This window comes from Oreochromis aureus, linkage group 1 (assembly GCF_013358895.1).
Source record: "Oreochromis aureus strain Israel breed Guangdong linkage group 1, ZZ_aureus, whole genome shotgun sequence".
Classification (NCBI taxonomy): Eukaryota; Metazoa; Chordata; class Actinopteri; order Cichliformes; family Cichlidae; genus Oreochromis; species Oreochromis aureus.
The window spans coordinates 9,724,259-9,740,695 of NC_052942.1; the positions used below are offsets into that span (position 1 = coordinate 9,724,259).

General features: G+C 38.5%; 2 long non-coding RNA genes across 2 annotated transcripts; both read left to right on the top strand.

The window, feature by feature from the left end:
- Positions 1–280: 280 nt before the first annotated feature.
- On the top strand, positions 281–13,770 carry LOC120435134. The gene is made up of 4 exons (XR_005609549.1): positions 281–581; positions 681–758; positions 958–1,121; positions 13,746–13,770. It is a non-coding gene; the product is annotated as an uncharacterized LOC120435134 (long non-coding RNA).
- A 49-nt stretch (positions 13,771–13,819) lies between these two features.
- Positions 13,820–14,325, top strand: LOC120440296. The gene is made up of 4 exons (XR_005613147.1): positions 13,820–13,865; positions 13,940–13,987; positions 14,068–14,151; positions 14,260–14,325. It is a non-coding gene; the product is annotated as an uncharacterized LOC120440296 (long non-coding RNA).
- Positions 14,326–16,437: the final 2,112 nt, after the last annotated feature.

The window sequence follows — 16,437 nt, forward strand, 5'->3', positions numbered from 1 at the left end:
TTCTACTCGTTCACTGTCGTGTCATTAATGTTGATGTTCGTGTGATGTTATGTTGTCGTTTCCGCCTGCGTTCAGTTCAGCCAGCCATTCAGTCTTTCAGCCAGTCAGTCCTTTCGTTCCTGCCCTGTTCATCCACGCTTCATAATAAACCATCTTCAGTTCTTCACTATCCACGAGTCCTGCGTTTGGGTCACTTCCTCGCCTCCACACGACACAAAAGCTGACATAGTGTAAATGAAAATCCTCATCCTGTCACTGGATCATCTGACCATTATGCCCTGTATGACAGATTTCATGAGGGAAATACAAAAGATCCCAAGGACATATTACGCAGAATTCAACTTGTCCCAGAGCTGAAAGGCTGGCTGAACAGTCAAGTTGTTGAACAATTCTTTGCAAACATGAGGAAAAGCAATTACTTTTTAAGTAATATGAGTCCATCCACACGTGTTTTTGATGAGAATATATTTCTCATCATTATAACACTGTCACCAACAAGAAACTTCTGGAGAGGCAGCTAAGACATGGTCGACTTGGAAAGATCAATATCTCATTGTCGGCACTGGGTAAAGCTGTCGTAGGTACTTACATGCATTGTCTCATGACCAGAACGCTACCATTGTTCACATGTTAGATTTGTTCCTATCTTTGTGTGTATATTGTTTGCTTTGTGTACCTAGCCCCACAGGTGTGCAATAAACCCAGAGAAACCACAGAAACGGTGTTGAACCCAGCACCTTCAATGTCTGGTGACACTGGTAAAATTTCTTATTTTGAATAGTGATTGTCATATATAGGTGAAATAATAATCTTGCATTCATTATCTTGTTGTAATTGAGGGCTCATAAACGAATTTTTTTACATGCTGTTTCAAATGAATTTCCTTCTATAAATAGTGCTTATTTTTCTTGCATTTGTATGCATTTAATATGCATTCTATGTAGTGTTTCCTTATAGAACCTCAGGTAAGAGTTGACAACAAGAAAGCCAATAGAAGGTCAACAGATGCAACTTTTCCTGACCTGTGTGGACCACCGTGCGAAGCTCTGACAAAGCCTGAGAACATTTTGGCCAGCCGTTCATCATGGTGTTTTGTACCGCACCCTGGCCAACAACAGCTTGTATGTTAAAGTTTTCAGATGTCGCAAACTTTTAGTGCTTATCTGATTTTGTCATCCACAGTCTATGACACCTCTCTGTTTTTGCTGGCTGTCTGAGTGGTGTCCCAGAAACGATGTGGGCTTCATAGATAATTGGCAAACCTTCTGGAGGAAACCTGGTAGGAGAGACGGCATCCATCCCACTTTGGATGGAGCAGCTCTCATTTCTAGAAATATGGACCAATTTATTAAACCCCCCAAAATATGACTATCCAGAGTTGGGACCAGGAAGCAGAGTTGCAGTCTTACACGCCTCTCTGCAGCTTCTCTCCTCCTGCTACCCCCCCAAAAACCCATCTCCATTGAGACTGTGTCAGCTCCCAAACAGACAAAAAACAAACCAAAAACCAGAAATAAACAATTTAAACATAAAAAATCAAAAAGAAAGAACAATACAGTATCCACATCTGAACCAAAGAGTAAAACAGTGAAATGTGGATTATTAAATATTAGGTCTCTCTCCTCCAAGTCTCTGTTAGTACATGACTTAATAATTGATCAACAAATCGATTAACTCTGCCTTACAGAAACCTGGTTGCAGCCGGATGATTATGTTAGTTTAAATGAATCAACACCCCGAGTCATTCTAACTACCAGAAACCTCGAAGCACAGGCCGAGGGGCGGTGTGGCAGCAATTTTTCACACCAGCCTATTAATTAACGAAAGACCAAGACAGACTTTTAATTCATTTGAAAGCCTGATGCTTAGCCTTGTCCACCCCAGCTGTAAAACTCAGAAACCAGTCTTACTTGTTATTATCTATCGTCCACCTGGGCCTTACACAGAGTTTCTCTCTGATTTCTCAGACTTTTATCTGATTTAGTGCTCAGCTCAGATAAAATAATTATTGTGGGTGATTTTAACATCCATGTAGATGCTAAAATGACAGCCTCAACATTGCATTTAATCTGTTATTAGACTCAATTGGCTTCTCTCAAAATGTAAAAGAACCCACACACCACTTTAATCACACTCTAGATCTTGTTTTAACATATGGCATAGAAACTGAACATTTAACAGTGTTTCCTGAAAACCCTCTGCTGTCTGATCATTTCCTGATAACATTTACAATTACAATAATTGATTACACAGCAGTGGAGAGTAGACTTTATCAAAGTAGATGTCTTTCTGAAAGTGCTGTAACTAAGTTTAAGAATATAATCCACCCACTGTTATCATCTTCAATGCCCTGTACCAACTGTTACGGGTTCGAAATTGAGGACGAGAGTAAAACAATGATGGTCCAGAAGAGGTCAATCAAACAATTGATTTTAATGAATACACGCAGCGTGGAGAGGTGCAAACTGCAAAGCAGTTGTACATCTCTACCCAAAATACACTCTAGATTGCTTTTATAACATCAGGGTATTGTAACGCCCCTTCTTGCGCTTACAAACACATAATTTGCATGTACAGAACATTCATGTATTTTAAGAATTAAATGCAACATAGAGGTTCCTCCTTGTGGCATACTCTTCCGAATATGGTGATGACCTAAGGCTTTTGAGGTCACCATGGACTGGACATCCTTCCGTCACCTGTAACTAAGCAAACTCAAATACCACAAGAAGCTGAATACATTCAGGCCTTTGCTCAGCTACTATTTTACTGTAACAATATACTCAGCATATGAGTTATGATACATATATATTTAACTCAATCATTTTAAAGTAGTTATAACTGCACCTGTAATAAACATGTTAATATTTGATTATGATAACCCCTATAATATAAATTATACCATAATGCCAGCAGCTTCAATAAATACTTTGATGAAATGATAATTAATGCAATGATAAGATGATGGTTATGTAAAATAATCCCTGTAATTCCACAATTCCCCCTTTTGACGTCTTCCAAAGACGTCACTACACCATTCCCAGGTCCACTACCTTCGCTCTGACCCTCTCTAGCCGCCCCTGACTCAGCAAATCCGACAACAACCTCATGTCCTCTAGGTGGTCCAGCAATAAAACACCAGCCCCACTTGAAAACACTTCATGCTTAGGTAATCTCCGCTCCTTTTCTGGGTCCTTCTCTAGTGGAAATCTTCTCCTGTAAGGGATAGAAAACAAACAACCTTTCTCTGCTACACCTTACTAACCTACTTTGTTCATCTAAGGTTCCTGTCATTATTCAAAGTTGGTTCACAATATCATATCAGGCAAAATCACAAACCCTACTCCCACGTCTACTTTGTTAAGCTCTTCAGCTAGACTCTGTACCGGTTTGCCAATCTGTGTGTACATGTCTCTACACTTTTAATGTCTAAATGCACATCTGGATGTATGTGCACTTGTGTGTCTATCTGCATCTATGAGTCAATGATTTGTCAGATATAAGGCGTTAATGTGAGAAATGTTTCCTGACTATTAACTCCTGATACTCGAGGAACTTTCCTGTTTGCCGAACTTCCTAGGTTTGGCCTTTTACACTTTTACTAAAGAAATTTTAACAGAGCCCAAAGAGATTTTATTTTACTCCTGTGCTTGACAGGTTAAGCGAAGTTGTTTTTGTTTTGTTTTGAAATTTCCCCTTCTGTGTGTGTGTGTGTACATAAGTAAGAATATGATAATCAACATAAGATCCCTGGTTTGCAAATGATTTTCTGCCCCGCTGCAGGGCAACATCATGTGGTGGTGAGTCTATGTTGGCTAGTTTAATGCAAATATGTAACAGTTGCTTCATTACATTGCCCACTCAGAGTTGCGCAGTTTCAAAGTATGTGGGCGTTCAATACACATTTCTTGGCTAATTATTTTCCCAATAAAAGTGAAATCACACATTGCATTTGATTTCACTTATATATTATCATGTTCTGGGCTCTATCCATTATATTAACTTTATTCAATCTCATATACTCTTTATGTGTGTGAGCAACGCTTTTAGTCTTATTAAACACAACCCAAGTAAAATGCACACCATCCCCATGTCAGCCTAAATCTCCGCTAAAAAGCACACTTCAAAATTTTCTATCTGGATTTACGCCTCTTTTGGCCTCAAGCATATACATAACATGCAAGGGTTACTGTTAATGCCCGTTAGACAAGTTTCCATTATCTACAACATTTTGTTTCACCCGGCTCACCCTTACACATTTCCTGTTCACTTATTGCATATTTATCTTTAACACCTTTTACCTCAGTAGTTGCTAAGCAGAAACAAAGCAACCTGTGGTCCACCTTTACCCTGTAAAATAAACTCATATCATGTTTGTGTCCGTAAGCATGTTTTGCATTCATTCATTACACTCCACGCCATTCCTGCAAGTTAGGAGCTGTAAAGTTGAAAGCTGCATCAAGTCCAGGCCTTTGGCCTGGCCTATATTTAAATCATGTGTGTTTGTAAGCGCGCATGCAATTCACCTGCTATGTTCTCATCATCCCTCAACATGTATCACCTGGACACTCTCACCAGTGAAGCTTAAAACCCTCTTGGATAGAACATCAACTCTAAACAAGCACAGTTATGCATTGTGTATAAAATTAACTCAACCTGTAAATAGAGACATCACTGTTATGACAAACATAAAATAATACTGTACAACACGTTATTAATACAGTCATCCTAAGGCAGATTATCTGTTTCCTATATTATTTTGGCCACCCCTGCTGCATGCTGTGCACATTTAGGGTGCCTTGCTTCTGTTGGACTCAACCTCATGCTAACCTACATAAGTACCTGTCTTAAGAGAGACCTCTGCACAGCTCAGACGCCAATTGCAAGAGCTCTCTAACATTAGAATCATCAACTGTGACTTATATAGTGTTATTTCGGTACTTTATACTTCACACATTTTGAACGTTGTTTATATGGGGAGTTCCTCTTTTTGTGTCTATATTTATTAATATGCCTTGTGCACTAAAGCTTCCTGTTTTTCAGTCTGGCTGAGCACTCGTTTGTGAGTATAAACTGGCCTCTACAAGCCTTCATTAGCAGATACACATTACAAATACTTCATATATACAGAGAAAAACCCAATAATCCGCATTTCACTATTTTGTTCTTTGGTTCAGATTTGGATTCTGTATTGTTCTTCATTTGTTATTATTTATGTTTAGATTGTTTATTGCTAATCTTGGTTTGTTGTTGTCTGTTTGGGAGCTGACATAGTCTCTATAAATGAACTTCTTTTGGTGGAGTAGCATCAGGAGAGAAGCTCCGGAGAGGCATCTTCCATGTTAAACACTAAAATATAACATAAGAAATCTTCTCAACGTGTTGTATATTTTTAATATTTCCTTATTATTTTGTCATAAAATAAATCAACCAAATAACTTAAGCTGTGTGACAGCACCTTGCGTTTACGCCAGGCTGTGAACTGCCCTGAAGCTACACCCCCTTTCACCCCATTTACTTTCTCAATCTTAGTTTAAACTATTCCTGACCTTCTCCTTCTCTCGTCTGATCGTCTCAAGCACGTCCTGTACCAAATTTACTTCCTCTTTTCAAGTCCCACATTTAATTACAAGCTCAAACATATTTGCCCTATATTGCTGTCTCGACGTGTTTCCTGTCAACTTAACAGAGTTATTCTCAGAACTCAGAGCTGAGGTTCCCCTTTTCTAAATCTGTATGTTCTACAAGAAAGCAAGTCGGTAAACAAGTTTATCATCACAAAGGTTATTAGGTAAAGGTCACGTAGACATTTGCTTAGTAACCCTAAAACAGCACATTTCATGTAGCTAATCGCATATGTTAACACCCCCCTTTTTGTGACACATCTCATGTGTTACAAACTCAAAATCCTTCACTCAGGTTAGGCAATCAAAAGAAAAGTTTAGTCCTATCATATTATGTATAAATGCTCCGGAGCTTCAAACCTGTGTTTAAGGAATGAAATCAAATTAATCATCATGTCAAATCCTTTCTTGGCTCCATCCACAGCCTGCATCCTTGAAACGTCCTGGAAACAAAACCTGTGTGTTAACCAGAACATCACCTTTTATACTCAGTTTTCCACTTATGATCCAACCTGTGTTATAACAGAAAAGTTAAAACAGAACAATTATCAGTCATGTGTCCAACCTTAGTCCAGTCTTTTGTCAGTGTCCAGTCGGTCCAACCTATGGTCTGCCTCGTCCGTCCAGTCACCATCCATTTACACACATTCACTCACACGCATTAACATCAGGTATTGCTGACAGTGGAGACTATCTCGCAAATATTCAGTCTTCACTCTCAGCAACATCAACTCATTTATTTGTTTTACTTTGTTTTTAAGAAAATAGTTCTTTCTGCTTTTAGACTGGATTGGCTCATGGCAATCCTTTTACTTTGTCAGCGCTGTTATCCACTCTTTTGCAGGCCTGCTTACAACAAAAATGAGAAAAAAAAGAGAGCTGAGTATTAGCTCATCAAAGTACAAAACAAAATCACCTGACAGGTTTTTCTTTATAAGTGCACTGTTATAAAAACTATGGGCCCTTTTAGACATGTCCATGTTTATCAAAACTCCCTCTATTAAAAATAAAACAACAACCTCAAAAATCTTCAACAATCTTAAATTTCACCCATAGAACACACCCAAAACGCAAAAAAAAGCTACACCGTTTTGTACACGAGATCCCCTTTAAGCACTTTACCAAACTCACATTCAACCTTAACATATAAGCACGTTCTCACAATATGTCAACACTAATTTATACACCTCCTAATCAAATTTGCACCTCTGAACAATCTACCCCTCCTTTAAGGCCTCAATCACACCCACACAGCAACCTCCTCTGTCCACATTCACACGAGCTCTCAAACTTTTTCCATACTCAGCCATATCTCAACAATTTAACTTGGCAAAAGAAATACATGTTTAAACTTTATCACATTATTGAATTATTTTCATTTTCTTTCTATACTAATCACTTACTTTGATCAATCAGTGCAAGAGCACTCCTGAGTCACTCTTATAAACACTTTAATCACTTTATTAAACATTCACACCATTCTATCACTCATACAAGTAGCAAGCCGATCTTCATTGCGTGTGTTTGTGTGTGCTATTTTGCATATATGGCTTCACAGTCTCACAGACACTTTCCCATTCTCCAGTTAAAGAGTCAGTTTTCTCCGTCCCCGAATCACTAACCCCAACTTTAATTTCCCACCTTAAATCACAGCCCTCCTGGCCTTCCGCCAGCAGTTAGGGCTTGCTCTCAGGTTCCTGGACACTGTAAACAATTCAACCAGAAACTTGCCTTAACATATCCATTCATGTTAACCTGTAATTTCTTCAGACTCCTGCATCTGGAGAATTGGCCTGGGTCTGCTTTACTCCTGAAAATAACAAACTAAGACATTTTCATTATTATCACGGACGCCTAAACGACCCATTTCTCTTTTCTAGTCAAAATACCAATTATGCCATGTATGTAAGCGTGTTCTTCCTTGCGTTATGTGGTCATGTAAATGCAGTGTAAGCTGTTTTCTTCATTGCATCCTATATATTCATATTTAATTTATGCATTTCACCACTGAGCTTTAGATTCAAACTATCTCACTTCTGATTCATTTCAAAAATAATCTCACATGTAACAATTTGTATGTGTGTTTTCTATTCATTAAGGTAATAACAATTATTTCTTTCATTATTCTTACCTTTTCTAATGTTTACCTCTTTGTTATGCTATGGTGGACATCCCTAAACAATTCATGAGTTCAGGTTTCAATTTTCAATCCAATTATATCCTATATTCTCGCAGTCAAACTCGTCCAGCTTCATCTCTCACTGGTCCTCTCTGCACAATGTCCTGTTCGTGCTTCAAAGCTCCAGCAAACACAGTCTCAACTCAGCTGCTGTCTTCTTCTCTGTTTCTTTACAGTCTTTCTTTCAGATTAAGTCCCAGCATGGCAAAATATCACTCAATGTCCAGTGCTCTTCCACAATTCTTTATCCCACTGTTCAACTGCCCAGCCTGTATTTTCACAGTACATGTTACATTACTCTTACATGCTGCTGCTGGTCGTCAGTCTTCATCAGTGTTACTGGATCAGTGGCACTGTCGTTTGCCTGCTGTATTCAAGTCCACGATGTTCTATCGGTCTTCATCAGGCGATTGACTGTCCTTTGAACTTCTTCTCCGCTTCAGGGACAAAGTGAGAGATCCAGCCGCACAATTTCGAGCCAAAGACTGGCTTATTTTCCCAATTCTTTTAATCTACTTTTCTGCTGCTGAACTCAAGGTTGCAAAGTTGAAAGACGCCCACCTGTATTGACCATATAATTAGTATTATATTCATTTTTTCTTAAAGGCTTCATTTGCTTCATGTGCCTAGAGTTAACTCTCTCTCTCTACTCTGGGTGCACACTTGTCACCGTGAGCTTCCCTTTTTATGGGCATGCATTTCCTGTCCCACACACACACATACTTCCTGTTGCAGCAGCCTCGGTACACAGAGCCATATTTCCTGTTCCTCAAACTAATCTAACTCCTTTGTTTTTTGTTTTCTTGAATTAAAAGCACTTTCAAACTTTAGCACATCCTACTTTTCATCACACAAGAAATATATTTCACACTCCTTTATTCCATACACACCTTTTAAATGCTCTAACCTCTTTCAGACGCCATAACTCGTCTCACACGCACTGCCTTTTTCTCTCTCAGACTTCCCTTTTCACTTACTCAGACAAATCACCCAGTCACTCAAATCAAATACTGACAGCATTCACACAGTTAAAATCACACAAAATACGCTTTCATACGAGTATCTTGGACATGCCTTCCATGATCAGAAAGAGCAAGTCAAAAGAAAAAAGAAAAGAAAACTGAAACCTCTCATAACATCACTGAAGGTCAAATATCTTCATAGACCCAAAAGTAAGCATATTATTTCCCTAGTCAAAAGTCAAACCGTTACTCACAGTAATTTTAATCTCACAGCCTTTGTGTTTTGAAACTAAAAGAGGAAGGAACAGCGCCCTAATTTAAACTGCGCATGTTGTCACTCAACAACACACACACAGAAAATGTAACTGTATATATTATCTCAAACTGAAACAGAACCCATCTAAAATCCTAAAACATCTTACTTGACACCCCAAAACACACATCGCTTACAGACATCTTTATTAATTAAATCATCTCAAATTCAATTTCAGTTCTCAGAACCCAGGTAACAGTCTTAAGTATCAACAGTTTATGTATCCTATCTCAAAACCCCGCAAAAAGTCATACAGTCATGGCAAGAAATAAAACTTTACTTACATATTGTAATAAACAAAACCAGCGTACATGCATCAGCAATGTCTAGCAGTCTCTATAAACTTCCTCATACTCTATTGACCTCTCAGCTGCCTTATTTGCATTCTCACACACACACACACAGTCTAAAAATAATACCAGCCTGACTCACAGACTCAGACAAGTCTCTTAATATATTTACACAGACGTCCTATGATTACAACTGCACAGATTTTAGGCTTCTCATTCCAAAACCTACACAATTTAGACAATTTTTAAATTAACCCTCCAAGGGACAAACTCCCTGAGTTTTTTGTGATCAATTTAACCAGTCTCGGCCCCGGACCGTGGTCAAATATCTAAGACCCTACACAATTTAAAAGCATCAATCAACTCAACCCGAAAAGCCCCGTTATGTGGACACCCCACATCCCAGGCTTCCCCGAAGTTTTAAGTTAAAAGGTAGACGCCCGAAACCCGGTTTCTACTGACCAAAAAAGTGCAAACCACCGTCCCGGACGGCAAAGTGGTCCAACCACTAGTTATTCTGGAGTGCCCCAAGCTCCACAGTGACCAACTGACTATCCCTCAACTGAGGACAAGGTCTAAGCGTCCTTGACCTTGGCAACCGTTACGTCTGAGCAATACACTTCTTAGCAGTCCAACTGCCGTTCTAGAATAATTTATAATACTTTGAAAACACCCCATAAAACTACACAAGCAATCTTATTGATGTCCAAGCCCGGCTTTATGTTCAATTAAGACTTAACTGTCACAAACTCTTCGCCAATAACCTATAACTCTAACTTCACTCTGCAGTCCAACTGCTTTAAATACACTTATTCTCTTTACTCTTTACTTATTTTCTCTTATTCTCTTTTCCTTTGGGACTTTAACCCAGTACCTTTAGTGAGACTCTAACTCACTTTTACTTATAACTTATCATTACTTCAGCTTCAACTTCTCATGAGATTTTCACCAAAATCAAAACAGACATTTAGCAGTAATTTCAGTGAGTAGACTTTAATTTCTCATGTCCAATCTGGCACATTTTGGAAATAATTCAACAGGTAGTGCCTTACCTTTGAATAAGCCGGCTTATGTCCACTCACTTCGACCACTGACTCGTGTCTGCTCGTTCGAGCGCCTCGGACCCTCTCAGTCTCAACCTCCAACTTTTCTCCCTCAACCGCCAATGCACCAAATGTTACGGGTTCGAAATTGAGGGAGAGTAAAACAATGATGGTCCAGAAGAGGTCAATCAAACAATTGATTTTAATGAATACACGCAGCGTGGAGAGGTGCAAACTGCAAAGCAGTTGTACATCTCTACCCAAAATACACTCTAGATTGCTTTTATAACATCAGGGTATTGTAACGCCCCTTCTTGCGCTTACAAACACATAATTTGCATGTACAGAACATTCATGTATTTTAAGAATTAAATGCAACATAGAGGTTCCTCCTTGTGGCATACTCTTCCGAATATGGTGATGACCTAAGGCTTTTGAGGTCACCATGGACTGGACATCCTTCCGTCACCTGTAACTAAGCAAACTCAAATACCACAAGAAGCTGAATACATTCAGGCCTTTGCTCAGCTACTATTTTACTGTAACAATATACTCAGCATATGAGTTATGATACATATATATTTAACTCAATCATTTTAAAGTAGTTATAACTGCACCTGTAATAAACATGTTAATATTTGATTATGATAACCCCTATAATATAAATTATACCATAATGCCAGCAGCTTCAATAAATACTTTGATGAAATGATAATTAATGCAATGATAAGATGATGGTTATGTAAAATAATCCCTGTAATTCCACACAACACAGAGCAGAGCAGCTATCTGAACGCTATTCCAACAGAGGTCGATTATCTTGTTAATAATTTTACCTCCTCACTGCGTACGACTCTGGATACTGTAGCTCCTGTGAAAACTAAAGCCTCAAATCTGAAGTACCTGACTCCGTGGTATAATTCTCAAACACGTAGCCTAAAGCAGATAACTCGTAAGCTGGAGAGGAAATGGCGTGTCACAAATTTAGAGGATCATCATTTAGCCTGGAGAAATAGTTTGCTGCTTTATAAGAAAGCCCTCCGCAAAGCCAGAACATCTTACTATTCGTCACTGATTGAAGAAAATAAGAACAACCCCAGGTTTCTCTTCAGCACTGTAGCCAGGCTGACAAAAAGTCAGAGCTCTACTGAGCCAACAATCCCTTTAACGTTAACTAGTAATGACTTCATGAACTTCTTCACAAATAAAATTCTTATCATTAGAGAAAAAATGACCAATAATCATCCCACAGATGTAATATCATCTACAGCTACTTTTAGTACCATCGATGTTAAGTTAGACTCTTTTTCTCCAATTGATCTGAGTTAACTTCAATAATTAATTCCTCCAAACCATCAACGTGTCTTTTAGACCCCATTCCTACAAAACTGCTCAAAGAAGTCCTGCCATTAATTAATGCTTCAATCTTAAATATGATCAACCTATCTCTAATAATCGGCCATGTACCACAGGCCTTCAAGGTGGCTGTAGTTAAACCTTTACTTAAAAAGCCATCTCTAGACCCAGCTGTCTTAGCTAATTATAGGCCAATCTCCAACCTTCCTTTCATATCAAAAATCCTTGAAAGAGTAGTTGTCAAACAGCTAACAGATCATCTGCAGAGGAATGGCTTATTTGAAGAGTTTCAGTCACGTTTCAGAGCTCATCACAGCACAGAAACAGCTTTAGTGAAGGTTACAAATGATCTTCTTATGGCCTCTGACAGTGGACTCATCACTGTGCTTGTCCTGCTAGACCTCAGTGCTGCGTTTGATACTGTTGACCATAATATCCTATTAGAGCGATTAGAACATGCTATAGGTATTACAGGTATTGCACTGCAGTGGTTTGTATCATATCTATCTAATAGACTCCAATTTTTACTTGTAAATGGAGAGTCCTCTTCACCCACTAAGGTCAATTATGGAGTTCCACAGGGTTCAGTGCTAGGACCAATTCTATTTACATTATACATGCTTCCCTTAGGCAGCATCATTAGAAGACATAGCATAAATTTTCCCTGCTATGCAGATGACACACAGCTCTATCTATCCATGAAGCCAGGTAACACACACCAATTAGTTAAACTGCAGGAATGCCTTAAAGACATAAAGACCTGGATGGCCGCTAACTTTCTGCTTCTTAATTCAGATAAAACTGAGGTTATTGTACTCGGCCCTGAAAATCTTAGAAATATGGTATCTAACCAGATTCTTACTCTGGATGGCATTACCTTGGCCTCCAGTAATGCTGTGAGGAACCTTGGAGTCATTTTTGACCAGGATATATCCTTCAACGCACATATTAAACAAATGTGTAAGACTGCTTTCTTCCATTTGCGCAACATCTCTAAAATTAGAAATATCCTGTCTAAGAGTGATGCTGAAAAACTAGTTCATGCATTTATTACTTCCAGGCTGGACTACTGTAATTCTTTATTATCAGGATGTCCTAAAAACTCGCTGAAAAGTCTTCAGCTAATCCAAAATGCTGCAGCAAGAGTACTGACAGGGACTAGAAAGAGAGAGCATATTTCTCCTGTTTTGGCTTCCCTTCATTGGCTTCCTGTTAAATCCAGAATTGAATTCAAAATCCTGCTCCTCACATACAAGGTCTTAAATAATCAGGCCCCATCTTATCTTAATGACCTTGTAGTACCATATCACCCTATTAGAGCACTTCACTCTCGCTCTGCAGGCCTACTTGCTGTCCCTAGAGTATTTAAAAGTAGAATGGGAGGGAGAGCCTTCAGTTTTCAGGCCCCTCTTCTGTGGAACCAGCTTCCAGCTTGGATTCGGGAGACAGACACTATCTCTACTTTCAAGATTAGGCTTAAAACTTTACTTTTTGCTAAAGCATATAGTTAGGGCTGGACCAGGTGACCCTGAATCCTCCCTTAGTTATGCTGCAATAGACGTAGGCTGCCAGGGATTCCCATGATGCATTGAGTTTTTCCTTTCCAGTCACCTTTCTCACTCACTATGTGTTAATAGACCTCTCTGCATCGAATCATATCTGTTATTAATCTCTGTCTCTCTTCCACAGCATGTCTTTATCCTGTTTTCCTTCTCTCACCCCAACCGGTCGCAGCAGATGGCCGCCCCTCCCTGAGCCTGGTTCTGCCGGAGGTTTCTTCCTGTTAAAAGGGAGTTTTTCCTTCCCACTGTCGCCAAAGTGCTTGCTCATATGGGGTCATATGATTGTTGGGTTTTTCTTTGTATGTATTATTGTGCGATCTACTGTACAATATAAAGTGCCTTGAGGCGACTTTTGTTGTGATTTGGCGCTATATAAATAAAATTGAATTGAAATTGAATTGAATTGTTTTTTTTAGCTCAACTATGTTCTGGACATCAGCAAACCCAAAGATGAGCTGATTGTTGAAACTTCTTCTGGAGGCCTCACGCGGGCAGATTTTTGGACACTGGGTTTAAACAAACAAATGGAATCGACTGTAAGTATTTTGTTTCTATGAATATGAAATAATAAAGTGTACATTCATTTTTTTGATGATTTTTTCTGTTTCAGATTGGAAATGGCTGTTTTGAGCTTATCACTAAAATTGTTCAGTCAAAGGTACTGTATGTTGTATATGATGATTGTCAAGCTTTAATTTAAAGAGTTGTTGTTTTAAATGTGCTGTTTTTACATTCTAGGGGATAAGCATTTACATAGAAAATCTGTATGTCACCCAGACTTGGCTTGCGCCCTATGGCTGTGATCCATTGCAGTCCTTTCCTGTAAGTGTACCGTCCTTTAAAAAAACAAGCAAGTAATCAAAATGATTTTTTTTATAACTTTGGTGAGAGTTCATATACAGAATACTTAAAGACAAAATTCTGTTTCAGACTGATGCTCAGAGGATGGACATCATAGTTCTCCCTCTCTGGACACCTGGTCATTTCCAGTTGTGTCTAAGTCTTGTTTTTTGACACATACAAACTGTTAGAATTTTGTTATGTGTCTGAGATGTATTCAAGCTTTTATGACGCAGTTTCAAAAGTCTTTGATTATGATCGCTTGCAATGACATTGTTTTCAGGTTTGAAGTCATGGCTAACTGTCTTTTAGGTACTGAAACCACCTAAAAGAGAAATCCTCTTTCTTGACCCATTATACACAAAGGCAGGAATTGGTGGCCAACAATATGTTTCACTTTTGAGGTCACATTTTTATAAGCATTTTTGGTTTGTTCCAGAGTTTTCAGGAACCTGTTCAGTGTTCCAGGTTAAGTGCATCCCAGATCATGTTCTGCTGATCTTGAGTGCTCACACATACAGTACACTCACATGCTTTTTTTTATAAACTATATCAGCATGATGTTTCAACATTTTATTCTATTTCTCATCTTCACATTCTGATCAAGTCAGTGATGCTGTCTTTAGATGAGTTTCAGACATAAATAGGGTCTTCAAATGTTCTAGTTTAACATAAAACACCATTAACCTCCTAGGACCTGCCGTCCACATATGTGGACATCACATTTTTGGTTATTTTGACCAAAATACTCAATTTTGCTCTACATGGGCCTGATATCCACTAACGAGGACATTATACTGCTACTGTTCTATCAAAATTTTAAATGAATATCCTCATTTGTGGCTCTCATTTTCTTAAAACAAAAATAAAAAAAAAAAAAATCTGGAAATTCTTTGTTTTTACATTCATCGGGCCCCAATATGCCCAAATATCAAAGAGAAATTAAAAATGCATGTCGTGGAAGAGTTCGGGTCTTAGGAGGTTAAATATTAGTTTGTAAAATATGCCAACCTGAAATTAAAGCTGAAAATGCTTAATTTTGACCAACTGTGAGCATGTGACTGTACTTTTTCATTTTGTTATGCTGTTTTGTTGAGGTCGTGTTCCTAAGGCCTGTAGTTACAGTTGGTGCTATTAGCAATAAACATTTCACACCCATCATGATGATGTCTGTTAACTTGTGAATGTAACTGTCTTGAAAAAAAGGAATCTTGCAGTGAAGATCATTCCCGGGCAGTGGTCAGAAAAAAAGAGCTTTGACTTGAAGGTATGTGTTAGTTTAAGTGTATGGTGAATAATATGAATTACGCTAGTCTTCTTTTAAGGGATTTTATTAACGAGCCTTTATTTTCAATGTAATACAGGGTTTTCCAAGCCAAGACTATGGAATTGACTGTCGGATCTTCATGCTGATGGTAATTTTTCTCTTCTCTTCCATGAGATTCATACAGAAGCTAATTTAAGCTTCTAAAAAAAATGACATTTTTATTTTTTCTTCCAAATAGTCTGTTCTGTACGTGGCACTGGATGCACCATTTGACTATACTATAGTAAGTATCCTATTTACTTTCACAGCAATGGAGTCTTGAATCTTTTGAAAGTTGTTAAATATGTTTCATATTAATATTTTACAGTCAGACATGCCCTACTTGCGTAAATGGTGGTGCTTGCTGTTGATCTCAGGAGGTATTTATATTTTGACTTCTGTTCTATGTTGTGTCAAAGTTTACATACCTTAACAATATCAAATTTTTCTGTTAAGCTCTGGCAAGCTTGCACACTGGAGAGAGGAAGCCAAAGCTGTGCTTGAAGGACAACCCATTTTCAGACTGAAAAAGCGCAAGTTCCAGGAAGTCAGTCAGGTCAGTATTCTACTACTTTAAACAGTAGTGTAATTATATGGTTAGTGACATTTGAATAACTGTTAACACTAGAATTACTGAGCCTTTTTTCCCTGGTGCAAGTCCCTACTACTAGATTTACTGGCCTGCGCAGATTTGCGTAAATTCCCCCCGACCTTAACACCTCTTGGCACCCCGCTGAGATTTTCACAGGTCGTCAGCTCCATTGTTCTCCTGCTTTTGTTGTGCAAACACACCCTCCCCCAACAACTAACCATGAGAGATTCAAGTTTTTCCTTCCCTGCAAGGCTGCTTTCCTTCCTTACCTGCCTGCATGCCTGTCCATAAACACATATACACAGAGTTGTACATATATTTATATATTTATATAGCCACACCTTATATAATATGCATAAAGTCTAGTTAT